This window comes from Cydia pomonella, chromosome 2 (assembly GCF_033807575.1).
Source record: "Cydia pomonella isolate Wapato2018A chromosome 2, ilCydPomo1, whole genome shotgun sequence".
Classification (NCBI taxonomy): Eukaryota; Metazoa; Arthropoda; class Insecta; order Lepidoptera; family Tortricidae; genus Cydia; species Cydia pomonella.
Window position 1 is genome coordinate 18,313,325 of NC_084704.1, and position 13,522 is coordinate 18,326,846.

Below are 13,522 nucleotides of genomic sequence, written 5' to 3' on the forward strand. Positions count from 1 at the left end.
AGACGTGCTAAATCACTTCCCATTTTTAAAAACCTATTAAAAGAACATTATTTGTCTATTTCATGAAGGTCCTATACTCGTATTCTTTTAAACTCGTTGTCGTTGTTATGGCTTCCTTTGTCATTTATATATGTATATGTATATATATATATATATATGTATGTATATATTTTTTGTATATAGTAATAATGTAGTCTATCTTAACTTTATATGTGTAGTATATGTATTATATTGTATTTTTACTACTTTTTTCTTTATTTTTATTTTTTTGCACCACCCGTTAACTTCGTTCGCCATCTCACTATCTGAAGGTTGTCTGGAAGAGATCGCTGTTTAGCGATAAGTCCGCCTGTTGTTACCTACCAATGTGTATATGTTATCAATTTCTGTATCTGTTTTTTATGTAGTGTGCAATAAAGAATTTTATTATTATTATTATTATTTGTCTGTCTTACCATATCTCGGGACCATGGGGTCCCGGACCTTTGGGAGGCATGCGTGGGGCCGAAGCCAACAGCGCAGAGGCCCTTTAAGACAAATTAATCTAAAAGCAAGGGATACACACGTGGCGGATACCATCCCCGAGCGCACAACATGATACATCCGGAGATGGTCCCCGCCAGGTGCAAAGACTATTGCAGTGCAGCACTTTTGTGCTGCGATGGGATCTAAGGTCATAAGGCTATTGATTTGAAAGTTGGATGGACTGGATAATGGGCTATGGGAGGAGACTAACGGACACCTGCCGTGACAATCAGTCTCGGAATTGTTTAAGACAGGTGGTGACTCGCCAACTCATTGAGTGGGCCCCACAACGGCCGCACGCACAGTGCGACAATAGGGCAACACTTTGGAGCGGCTGTGAGGTTGTCGAGAGGTGAGTCTGCGGCAGCCAGATCCCGGTAATCCGTTCAGCAGGCCGCCGGCGTTATGACATTTTACACTTCCAACCTGGAGCATAGGTCCCGCTCTTGCGACTCCACTCTGGCCGGCCGGTGAAGGCAAGCGCAGAGGCGAGGGCCAAATAAAAGGACCCTCTGGAATAGGGGTCCGCGGTGTCGCCACTCACCGTCAGCTCGCCACAAGCTGCCCCCGCGGGTTTATTATTATTATTATTATATATATACATAATTGCAATTTTACTTATTTTCTATACTTCAAAATGGGCTCTCAGTGAGCTCAACGAGGGGTGGGAGGGGTTAGGGTCGGCAACGCGCATGTAACTCCTCTGAAGTTGCAGGCGTACATAGGCTACGGATACTGCTTACCATCAGGCGGGCCGTATGCTTGTTTGCCACCGACGTAGTATAAAAAAAAACCTTGACCTTTTCAAAGAACTACTTAATCTTTTTGATTTCTAAGTTTGATTCTTATTTTTTTGGCGACCTTCATTAAAAATGACTGGGCACGATTATTTTTTGTCCCTCCTACTTAAGTACTTAATATCTTCCAGTACATTCCTTTCAATAAACAATACATTTACACTTTCACTAAACCTGTACAGTTCACGAGATCTTAAATTGTCAAAACTTCGAAACCTATCGATTATTTTAGTGTTTTTTCTTACTTTATTACTTCGGGTAAACCTTACAATAAGAGGTTTCTTAGCACATTGTTTACTTATCAAATTGCCTTATGACATAGGTATCAAAGTTTGAGAGCCACAATTTTACCAATTTTTGTATCAGGGTTAAGATCGGATACAAAAATACGAAAAAAAAACTTTCGTTGACAACTTTTAAGTTTGTAATTATTGGTGTCTGTAATGTACTTTATATACATTGGAGAAGGGTAGACACCGGACCTACGAATATGAACGAATCTACGGTTATTATTTAACGATTCGCTCCGTACTTCAAGAATCTGTCACGTGCTGAGATCTCGAAAAAACATTTTCTCACGAGTTCTCTCAATTGGTCCCAAAATTGTCCGGCATTATCCCAACATACTTTACCCAGATTGTCATTGCGATACGTTCTTCAATAAGGCGGCCCAAGTTTAGCCCCATCGTACTACAAGTTAAATAGATTGTAGTTTAGCCATATATTTATACCTACTTACAAAAACGGATAGGTACAGTCAAGTGTAAAAATATGGGTGTACACATCTTACTCAAAAATATGTCCCATAGCATCTTATTCCAGTGTAATAAGAGCGTAGTACCGTATTTATGAGACGATTCTTTCGATACATATTTTTGCACTTGACTGTACGACGACGACCGAAGCAGGGACATCATTCTTTTTTGCAGTTTTTACCTATATGGTAATTAATAAATACAGTATAATATAAAAATTAAAAACAATATTATGTGATAACAACAAAAACAACTTGCAATCGGGCAGCGCAGGATAAATTCCGTTCGGCTCGCGGGCGATGTCGACGGAACGGCGCGCAATGAGCGGGCACTGGAGTCTCGCATCTGTGTGCGCGCACTCACACTTAGATAGCTCCCGCTCCCGCCCACCGCAGCGCGACAGAAACATAGCTTCAAAAATTCGAGATTTGAAAAGTTGCTCAGCTAGGAATTGCTCTTAAGCAGATATTCTCTCAGGATCTAATTAGGTAGTTCTTATGACCCGATAAGTAAACCCGATTGGGAATAAGTTTCGCTAACTCCTTATTGAATTGGTCGCCAGATTTATGTGGATATAGTTTTATTTGCGGCGGTCTCATAAAACTAATAATGTAATAAGGAGCCACTCAGAAGTACGACGGCGATATTTTAGGTTATCAGACTCGAACGTTTATCTATAAATAATATATTATTATGTAATATTTATAGATAAAATTTAGTTCTGCAGACAGATGCATAATGTATCGAAATAGTAGATTGATAACTAATGGATGAAAGGAACTCATGCCTTTCACTCGAGTTAAACACTTTACTTTTCATTTGGAATACGAGGAAAGTAAAATACATGTGTTTTTTTAAACAAGACAAGTAAAAAAATAGCATTTCTTGAGGGTACTTTCAATGAACCATTTAGGTAAAAGTATCGTTATTTATTATGGAATGGGGAGTAAAGTATCACAGTGGAAATCAATTTAAAACCAAATTTCAATTGCTTATCGTAAACAATATTCTGTATGTACATAAAAACATTGCCAGTTTTAAGAAAAACTGTGAAATACATAATATTAATACTAGAAATAAGCATAAGCTCGCAGTGCCCTTCACTAGGCTCCATAAAATTAAGAAATCATTCATGGGTAATTGTGTAAGATTTTACAATAAACTTCCTAATATTATAACTGAATTGTCTGTTAGTAAATTTAAAAATTATGTAAAACGTAAGCTTATCTCTAAAGCCTATTATAGCACACAAGACTACATGAATGATGAAACACCGTGGGATTAAGTGTGATTGTAAAGAATGAATTATTTATTGTTATGTTATTAATGATGAAATTGATAATTCAATGTATATATATACCGTATTTTTTGACATTTAGATTTTATTCTAGAAAGGTTCTAGACTAGTATTTTTATACAATTTTGATGTTTGACGATCCTTTTGTGAAATTCTTATTATTAAGTTTACCATATCTATAATAGTTCAATGTTTTTTTTAGAACAATAATAACTGCATCAATAAATTGCTCTGATATTTAGATTAAGATGATATTTGTAAAATTTGACGATTTAAAAGTGCTTGTTGCTAGGCCTATTTGAATAAAGAATATTTTGACTTGACTTGACTTGACTTGAATATAAGTAAAAAAAATCGTACTTGGAAAATAAAATGCTCTAGTGCAGAATCGTATCATTTTCTGCACACTTTTTAGAACATCAATGCAATGGCTCTCTTTCAGAGCATGAGAAATGAAAAGGATTATCCGTCTATAATATGGGTAGACAATAAAAATGCTACTTACTCTTGTAAGTTTTTAAAAAGATTGAAATTCCATTGAAATGAAGTGTACACAGGAGTAAGTAAAAAAAATCGTACTTGGAAAATAAAATGCTCTAGTGCAGAATCGTATCATTTTCTGCACACTTTTTAGAACATCAATACAATGGCTCTCTTTCAGAGCATGAGAAATGAAAAGGATTATCCGTCTATAATATGGGTAGACAATAAAAATGCTACTTACTCTTGTAAGTTTTTAAAAAGATTGAAATTCCATTGAAATGAAGTAGCTAACTAGGCCGGCTTTAGGACACATACCCAAGTTAAAATATACCTTGATTCTTTAGCCATACAATCGATTTGTTGGTACTATAGTCTTTTTCAAACTCGAAGAGTACGCTAACACACGTCAAAAAGAAATTATAGGGATGTGACTACGTAAACTTAAAAACGTTTTTTTACGATTCATAATTAAATCTGCTTAGGCCATATAATCGATTTTATTGGTAATGATTTATATTTTTAAGTAAATATACCTACCTTCATAATCTGACGCGACTGAAATGATTTGACACGAGCGGAGTTGATTGGGTCGATAAGTAGAGTAAAACTGAATTGCAATTGAGTGTTGGTGATCTATGTCTATTATGATTAGATATTCTAACCTACAGAGATATGTATTTTTCACGTCAGCAGCTCGAACAAGCGTAATTTGCTGCTTAAAAATAGTGAGCAAAATCGCATTTTGCTCACCGAGTGAGACAAAATAACATTCAAATGAACTTTAGATTCGAATGTCATTTCAACGTGCGGGGCCTAATACAAGTTCGAAATATTAGGATTCTATTGTCTTTATCCCTTTCACGTCATTAGCAAAAAGAAAGAGACAAAAAAGTGCATACGTAATTCAACGGTATATTGACGGTTTATAATAGACCCCTACGAGTCGTCATTCGTAATAATTAATTAATGAAATAAAACTTTAAAATTTAATAAAAACACCATATTTTACGTATTTTATTATACAATCAGAACAATGAACTTATACAAATTTACGCAATTGTTACGCAGTAAATAATTCCACTTAACTACTTTTAACGATCTCTACTATAGTTTACAAATAGTAGTATCCGCAATTCGGACCGGATTGAACTGTCAATTGATGTTCGTTAATTCATTATTTTCGTATTATTTTATTGAAATTTCTTTCGTTTTGTTTTATGGCGGTAATTAAAGTTAATTGTTAGAATACCTTCAGAAAACATGAGTGAAATAGTGATCCGTCCGTCTGGATTACATTTTTAGGGTTCCGTAGCCAAATGGCAAAAAACGGAACCCTTATAGATTCGTCATGTCCGCCTGTCTGTCCGATTCTGTCACAGCCACTTTTTTCCGAAACTATAAGAGCTATACTGTTCAAACTTAGTAAGTGGATGTATTCTATGAACCGCATTAAGATGTTTACACAAAAATAGAAAAAAAACAATAAATTTTGGGGGTTCCCCATACTTAGAACTGAAACTCAAAAAATCTTTTTTCATCAAACCCATATGTGTGGGGTATCTATGGATAGGGCTTCAAAAATGATATTTAGGTTCCTAATATCATTTTTTTCTAAACTGAATAGTTTGCGCGAGAGACACTTCTAAAGTGAAAAAATGTGTGTCCCCCCCCCTGTAACTTCTAAAATAACAGAATGAAAAATCTAAAAAAAATATATGATATACATTACCATGCAAACTTCCACCGAAAATTGGTTTGAACGAGATCTAATGAGTAGTTTTTTTTTAATACGTCATAAAATTAAAAAAAAAAAATCATCAAACCCATACGTGTGGAGTATCTATGGATAGGTCTTCAAAAATGATATTTAGGTTCCTAATATCATTTTTTCTAAACTGAATAGTTTGCGCGAGAGACACTTCCAAAGTGGTAAAATGTGTGTCCAAAGTGGTAAAATGTTGAACAAGATCTAGCAAGTAGATTTTTTTAATATGTCTCAAATGGTACGGAACCCTTCATGCGCGAGTCCGACTCGCACTTGGCCGCTTTTTAAGGTTGTGTTTTTTGATGGCTGACTGACGTGAAAAATTTTGTGTACTACACGAGATCAAAGTTATTTACATCTCGTGCGCTTTTGAGTCCCTTACTACGCTCAAGATTATAGAATCTTTCGCTTGCACGGGACTCAAAACAAGCACTCGAAGAAATATCAAACTTTGCTCTCTTGTTGTACAAATAACTATTAAATACGTTGCTCACAAAGTGCTACTGTACGTAGCTGTTTAGGGTGCTGAAAGTTGGTTTTCGCGAACTAGTGCTTTTCACTTTTCCATTTTATTTATTTATTTATACTTGTTCCAATTCATGACTACATTGATGAGTGTTAATGTTAGTTCCATTTTAAAGTCGTAAGGAACAAAAAAACTACTGTTAATGTAAGAATAATAAAAATATACATATTTCTTATCTTATTACCTACTTACCTATTCATCATTATAACACGTTTACTTTTTAATATTGAATATTGAAAAACCGTTCTTAATAAGTTGTCTGAATGGAACGGAATAGCTGCCGAAACGCTTGTCAAAGAAGAGGCATTTTTTCTTATTGCAAGCATGTTTTAAGTTTTCAAGTACTCGTGAAGTAATGACATACTTTATGCACTAGTATCGAAATGTACTATTTTTGTTCTATGGGATTCAAGTTATTTACTTGTATGTTAAAAACCATCGGCCTGAAACATCAATGGCAAGGAATGAAAAAAAAAAAATATCGCCTTACCCCTCGCGTTTGAAACAGACTATAATAATAAGTAAATAATGCTCACTGTCTAAAAAAACGATATTTGTTAGCGAATCATATCCCTTCCTAATGCATGGCTCGCATAGTGTACGGACTCTTTCTTTCGCTTCGCTTGGAGTAGCTGTGAGCCGAGCGCGCCCGAGCAATTGAGTGAATTACCACTAAAGAACCTTATGCGTAAAGACGCACTAAATATACATGCTGATCTAACCTCAGTGCATCTCGCTCAGATCATTGTAATACGTAGCGAGATACACTACAATTAAAAACGTCAATGCGTTTCTATAATGCGATGGTGAGAAAACTTCCTAATAGCAGCTCTCGGGTCTCAAAACCAAATTATATTGAAAATGGAATTTTAAGGTATTGGTATGTTTGCATACAATTTATTTTAAATACCGCTAATTAAACTAGCAGGGCAGAAGAACTATATACGTGTAATACGCCGTTAGCTAGTAACAGCACGTTTCCGCTATTATAGCGAAAATCGTACGGAGAACCCAAACACGCGTAGCTAAGCGTAAACATCGACCTTGGTTTAAATATTTGCTGCAAAATATTTTCGCATGCAGCTGTTTTTAAATCCTTTGTTTAAAACTGGCGATATCCGTTTCGAGGATTTACTCATAATCGTATGCATGCCGCAGCGTAATTTCCATGTCGCTGAAACTAGTCGTTCCTGATCCAGTTAGTGAAGTTGCATGCACACAGCAATCGAGTCATCTCTGCAGCTGCGTCTGCATAATCAAGAGTTTTATGCATGCACTATTGATTGGGGTTTGACAGTAGCTACCAATATGGAGATAAAACAAAAAAAAAAGGGTCGAGATCAATAGCCCAAATAAATATAGGAAATAATATTTTTTTGTAATAATTGCTCGTTTGTTACCTATAAAATTTACTTCCCAAAATCAAGAAAAATAATCTTTCACGGTTTATCAACGCACACAGTGCAAATTGATACAAATTAAGTCTCCGAAATATCAAATTATCTCAACGTACAATGGCTTGATGGGCGTTTAAAAAACCGGCAAACTGGGTGTCGAACCACGCATAATGGACGGTCATGTACCGTCATGCAATACAAATAGCCATACAATCGAAAGGGTGGCATATTAGGGGCACTTGCGTCGTTTTTATAAGAAGATAGAATCGATCATATTAAAAATAATTTTAGTGAAATATTTTTTAAGTTTTATCTCCTAAATTTCGTCGTTTTTTTTTATTTGAATTTTTAAGCGTTAATTTCTAAAAGTTTTAACTGCATCAAAAACTCTCTTATTATTAATATTATCAAATATATTTGAAATAGAGGTGTATTGTTAAAGAAAATTTTGTAGCGGCGTTAATTTACTGCCATCTTTTGACACATAATTAAAGCTTTTAGAACTCCATTTTACTTTGATCCTTATTCTTTCACTGATATGTGTTCAATTTGTTAAACATCAAAAAGTGGCGGCATCTCACTGGGCACTACCTAAAGGTTATGGCGCCATTGCTCGAAACGATGCTGATTTATTTGATTTGAACGAACTTTGATTTATGAGATGGGGCCACTTTTTGATATTTAACAAAATTAGAGTTTCTGGTTTCTCGACCTTTTTTATTTCTCGAGTCACGAGAATTCTCGACCAGCATTTTTCGAGTTTCTCGAGTATCTCGATAAATTTTGAAAGTTTCAAAAAACCCTTGTTTATTTTTTATTTTTTGGTTTATTACAAATCAGATTCATAGGAATCGTAGGTGAGATCAATTGTCAAACAAATTGGTAAATTTTTAACTACCGTAAATTGCACGTAATAATCAAAAATACAACAATAATAAAAAAACTATGTGTGATATGCTATAGTGTTTTTCTTTAGGTATTTAACTAAATGTAAACAAATTACAATATGACATTTTATTAGGCACAGGCAGGCAATATTCAAGTCAACTTACAGAAGTTTTACTACGTATTATTACTTAAGTAATACTTACTCAACGTGTTACTCAACATGAAGCTGCTAAAATTGTGCTATTTTGCTAATAGGAATATATCTGAATGATTAGATTTATTAATAGTAATATATACGATTTGTTATTACATGCCTCTATAACACGTTTTTTTTAATATTAGAAGGAAGATAAGCGATCTTGACGTGTCTTTTTATTGAAAAATAAGTCGCTGCAAAAATTTAATAATTATAGATCAATTACTTTAAAAAGTAATAAAGATTATTTACCCTTCTTAATGCTAAAAAACGAAAGTAATGAACCTAAATCAAGACGAACTTTCTAGATATTTGAAGGTAATGGTTCAAAAGATTCAATACATGAAAATCGGTTGAAGCTAGAACGATAGTGGACGGATCAAGGCAGTTTATTTGGTTGGTTAATAACTGAAAATGAAAAAACAAAATTACATTTATTTAACTGCCTAATGAAATACACTATAAATACATCACGTGTTATAGGTACGCGTGTTTCCTTTTTTCTCATCACAAGAGATTTATTTCTCGAGCTCTCGAGGCATTGAGTTTTTTTTTTCCCGCCTCGACGAAGGATAAATTTCTCGAGATTTCTCGTCTCGAAAATTTTCGAGCAGAAACCCTAAACAAAATAAACACCTCTATTTCAAATTCTCTTTGATATTTTGATATTATAAATACACTCGCGAATATGTCAGTGTCAAACTGGTGGTAGCGTAAAGATTTTTTTTCGAAGGGCCAAAACGATTTGTCACTATGAAACACTAGCAAAGGACGTGACGGGCGAGTTACCTATTCTCGTTCTATAGGAATTACAAAATAGAAATGTTGACTATTAATATAACTTCTGTCTACGTTTGGCATATTAATTTTCAAGATCATCACATAAAAGTCAATTCTACCAGTCAATATGAATGTTCTGGTGCTTTATTTCATGCATGGTGTAAAATAACTCATTTTAAATACAGTCAACATTCATATTGACTGGTAGAATTGACTTTTATGTGATAATCTTGAAAATTAATATGCCAATCAAATTAGACCCAAAAATAGCGTTTTGAGGAATTAAATCCCAGCAAGCTGGTAATCTTTTTAATAGTTTCATTTGGTCCTAAATGCGTGAATTTCGAGTTTGCTCCATCCCAGGTGGTGGAATCCAAAATAAACTAGCACTTTTGTGTTCTTGAAGCACTTTCGTGTTCACTTTTGCTCGCCAACGCAGGTAAGCTGGAGAGAGGGGTCTAACCGACGCTCGGCGGTATGGGACCTAAGAGACGTCATTTCCCATTCAGCTCGCCACAAGCCTGCCCGAGGGATTATTATTATTAATTATCTGAGCCAAAACTGTGCTTCAATTATGTGACTCACTTTTCCCTTCAAGCTGTGGCAATTCCAAGCATAACGCAAAACGAAAAATTCCAAGTTTAATTCGATTTCGCTAGGGATTATTCTTCTTTTGTCACGTTCTGGATATCGACGCTTTGACAGCAGCTTTGGAAGCACATCGAATTCTAATGGAAATTGCACCTGTACATACGTACCTTAGTATATTTAAATTATATTTTCGATACTTAGATATAATACAATACAAACGATGACTTGAATGGATTATATTATTATATCCCAAGTAAAATAGGTAGGTACACATTTCGAGTCCTTTTTAGGACTCTTGGTCAGGTCAGGGAGACGACAAACGCTTACAAGAATCTACCTACCCCTCTATACCTTCCCCTCTCTGCTAAATAATAAAGTATTAAATGTACTCACGTCCGAAATCCATTTGCCTTTCGCGACCGCCAACTGAAACATAATTATCCAAATTCAGGTTGAATTGTTACTGCTCTGTATATAGCATAACTCTGCAATCTATATCACATAACGTTATACTCGTATCTTGTTATCAATTAGCAGTATACGGATCTAATCGGCTTTAGGCGTGCTATACTGAAACGGCTTACATCGCGCAGGTAAGCCAAGCGTTTACCAGTGTATGTAGGTATTTGTTCTCTCTAACTATGAATCCCTAGTTGTTACAGAGCTTGACATCACAGTTGCATTGATGTTGCTGACCCTAGCTCGCCAAGCAATGAAATTATTGCTAGCTGTCGTGCATTTACTAACTATGGTGAATACTGAAAGGTAATAATTGTACATTTTGGGTCATGGAGATGATTAGGTAGTACGAAGGTGGGTTTTACGTTTTTTCGGTAGGTATTTCATTATAAAAACTTATAAATTGCAGGATTTATTTATCTTCACGATTATGATGTTGGTACATTGTTAAAGGGCATCTTAAATCTTGAATTTAGAAATCTTATTTTAAAGCATCTTTTATATTTATTTTTTATTTTTGCGTAGGTACATTTTATGTATAGCTAATCTGATCTCTTTGCAAATCTACCAAGAACCTATTTGCACAGAACTATTTATAAGTACGTGTATCAAAGTTCACCACGGATCTAGTTTCAGCCATGCAATATGCATGAGCGTCATGAGCGCGGTATAATCGACTTCCAATAAGTGGGCTCAGAGCTATATAATCCCGACAACGTGCCGTAATTGACGGGCATTTTAGCCATACTAGCAATAACGATTAATGCAAACCGCGCGTCCCTGTCTAGTATGCTTCTCTCAGAATTTCATTGGTGATAATGGTGATGTTTATGTTATGATTTATGATGGTAAATAAATACATAAATTAATTTTCACCACACCAATTGATTGTTCAAAAACGAATGAGAAAGTTGCATTTTATCCACAAAGCAAATTTTGAGTTGTTTCCTTATGTGAGCTGGTAGAATTGACATTTAAGTGATGATTTTTACCGATATATTTTTATTACGTTCATTTGGATTTGATTTGGTTTGATTTTTTTGGCATAGTTGGTACATTCCTCGCGTTGGTGTGGAGATTTTTTTTGTATTTCATTTGGAGGCAAAGTTTGTTTAACCCTCGCAACGCTCAAGGTTCCACTTCTCGAACCACTCGCTTGTGAATCTTTCGCTTGCTCGGCTGCTCGGGTATCAATATAAGCACAAGCGATTAAACAACATCTTTGCCCCCTCGTAAAACAAATAACTTTTGTTTGTTCTAAACCATTTTGGTTTTTTATTTATTTATGCCCATTCGAACTATAAATAGCATTTATCTTATTTATTTATTTTATTTAAACTTTATTGCACAATAAAAATAATTACAAATGGTGGACTTAATGCCTTAAGGCATTCTCTACCAGTCAACCATAGGGCAAAACAGAAATTCTCGAATGTGGGCGCAGTGAGAAAAATAATTCAGAAAAAATGACAATTATAAGTATTTATCATAAAACTTACCTACTTATGTATATTTAGATAAATTAAATTTTTTGAATAATCGTTTCTTAAGATTTATATTTAAGTTCTTCATTTTTGGAACAAATGACGTCAAATTTTATAATTATATATACTATTTTCAGACTTACCTAGTTATTGTTCATCTTGATACAATTTAAGCCTTAAGAGAAAAGAATAGCTTTGCTATCCTAGCGAAATAACGGTACTTTTTGTATGAAATCCCATTTCGGGGAAAACGTTTTCCACTAAGGGTCGGTTGTACTCATACTGTACCAAACCGTCAGTCACCGTAAAAGCGTTAACAAAATTTTATTGTATGGGATGTTTCATAGATCCCTGCTGCGCTGCGTGACATTGATTAGTCTGTTAACTGTGGTTGGTGCAACCGGCCCAAAATCTTAACAATTCACTATGATTTTGATGTCGATTGCTATAGCAAAATCTATTTTAGGCTTATAGGATTCGCTTTAAAAAAAATTATATCGCAAATTAATAAAAAAAGGAAAACCTATAAAACTAGTTTCTCACTGCGTCAATAACACCAAAAAAAAACCGGTCAAGTTCGTTTTACTCGCGCACGGAGGGTTCCATACAAACTTTGATTTATTTATTTAAACTTTGTTGCACAAAATATATACAACAATTTTCCAAAGTTAACTAAAAAAAAAATTCATAGTGTCTGGGTTATCGTTGTTCATAACTATTCCAAATTTCAAATCGATAGCTTAAGTGGTTCTCGAGATATTTAGCAATGTGACAGACGGACGGACGGACAGAATCGCACCATAAGGGTTCCTTTTGTAGTTTTTTTGGTACGGAACCCTAAAAATCATGGAAAGTGGAAAATATTTAGAAGTGGAAAGACGTTTTCTCTTTTTGTATGGACGATCAAGTGGTATGTATACTTCCCTCTTAAAACAAGTTATGAGATATACAAAAAAGTACTATACTTAAGTACCTAATTATTTAAAGTATATGACGTAGATGCAGCGAACGAAAATAACATGTTCATTATCAATCGCTGAGTAGATGTTTTAATTTTGTCAGAGACCTACAAATTTTAATTTAACTGCCACATTTGCATAATTAGATGCTAATTTAGTTAATTAATAAAGTTTTAGCCACAAAAATACCTTTTTACATTCGTTATAAGTTAAGGATTTGCCACACTGGATGCGTTCTGTGGGCTGCGGTCAGGTCAAATTGAACGCAGCCCGCATTATGTATGAACAACATCAGGACAGTCGGTCAGCGGTCTGGGCAGGGAAACCGGTCAGCGAACCAGGCGAATGCGGGCAGGGCAAACAGCGTTATTTGACTGCGTGAATCAGTAGTGACCAGTTCTTTTGTTGTTGTGTCATTAAAAAAAACAATCGTGTGTGTAGGCAGAATATGAGCAGTTGTCATAACAGTTTCGCTTCTGCCTGGCTAGCTACGCTTATTCTTTAGCTCAGTGACAAACGTCAAAAATGGCGAACATAATTTGTTCTCGTCAGCTTATCTTGTTATATATATCAATATTATGAGCCTATGGCATTTTGAAATTTTGTGAAATTAGTGAAGT

General features: G+C 34.8%; 1 protein-coding gene across 2 annotated transcripts in view; it reads right to left on the reverse strand.

The window, feature by feature from the left end:
• Positions 1 to 13,522, reverse strand: part of LOC133534563 (gamma-aminobutyric acid type B receptor subunit 2) — a 194,258-nt gene that overhangs the window by 161,931 nt on the left and 18,805 nt on the right. The window contains exon 2 of one of the 2 annotated variants that reach the window (XM_061873725.1): positions 10,394 to 10,426. The exons of the other annotated variant lie outside the window; for it this stretch is intronic. The gene's annotated coding sequence lies outside the window, so the exon portion shown is untranslated. The remainder of the gene's footprint in view (positions 1 to 10,393; positions 10,427 to 13,522) is intronic. 2 annotated transcript variants of the gene reach the window in all.